The 975-nt window shown below is 40.4% G+C and overlaps 1 non-coding gene across 1 annotated transcript; it reads right to left on the bottom strand.

The window, feature by feature from the left end:
- Positions 1 to 589: 589 nt before the first annotated feature.
- Positions 590 to 693, bottom strand: LOC148547754 (small nucleolar RNA R71). Its single transcript, XR_015898960.1, has one exon. It is a non-coding gene; the product is annotated as a small nucleolar RNA R71 (small nucleolar RNA).
- Positions 694 to 975: the final 282 nt, after the last annotated feature.

Genomic DNA, 975 nt, shown 5'->3' with positions numbered 1-975 from the left:
CTTTTCTTCTTCTACTAATAATAAGGAACCTCTTTACTGTGACATAGAGGATTCCTCTTCTTTTCTTGTTCTCTTCTCTTTCTTATGAGCAGGAACAAGGAAAAAGGCATTCTTGTTGAAGCTGATCCAGAACCTGAAAGGACTCTGAAGAGGAAACTAAGAGAAGCTAAATTACAACAATCCAGAGAAGATGGCAGCCGAACCCAACAACAATAATGCAAGGAGAATGCTTGGTGACTTTACTGCACCTAATTCCAATTTACATGGAAGAAGCATCTCCATTCCTGCCATTGGAGCAAACAATTTTGAGCTTAAACCTCAATTAGTTTTTCTGATGCAACAGAACTGCAAGTTTCATGGACTTCCATCTGAAGATCCTTTTCAGTTCTTAACTGAATTCTTGCAGATATGTGATACTGTTAAGACTAATGGAGTAGATCCTGAAGTCTACAGGCTCATGCTTTTCCCTTTTGCTGTAAGAGACAGAGCTAGAGTATGGTTGGACTCTCAACCCAGAGATAGCCTGAACTCTTGGGACAAGCTGGTCACGGCTTTCTTAGCCAAGTTCTTTCCTCCTCAAAAGCTGAGCAAGCTTAGAGTGGATGTTCAAACCTTCAGACAGAAAGAAGGTGAATCCCTCTATGAAGCTTGGGAGAGATACAAAGGACTGACCAAAAAGTGTCCTTCTGACATACTTTCAGAATGGACCATCCTGGATATATTCTATGATGGTCTATCTGAATTGGCTAAAATGTCATTGGATACTTCTGCAGGTGGATCCATTCACCTAAAGAAAATGCCTGCAGAAGCTCAAGAACTCATTGACATGGTTGCTAATAACCAGTTCATGTACACTTCTGAGAGGAATCATGTGAGTAATGGGACGCCTATGAAGAAGGGAGTTCTTGAAATTGATACTCTGAATGCCATACTGGCTCAGAACAAAATATTGACTCAACAAGTCAATATGATTTC

The sequence above is a fragment of the Arachis ipaensis genome, chromosome B8 (genome assembly GCF_059453495.1).
Source record: "Arachis ipaensis isolate K30076 ecotype BB chromosome B8, ASM5945349v1, whole genome shotgun sequence".
In the NCBI taxonomy this organism is placed as follows: Eukaryota; Viridiplantae; Streptophyta; class Magnoliopsida; order Fabales; family Fabaceae; genus Arachis; species Arachis ipaensis.
This window is presented reverse-complemented; position numbering and strand designations above follow the sequence as displayed.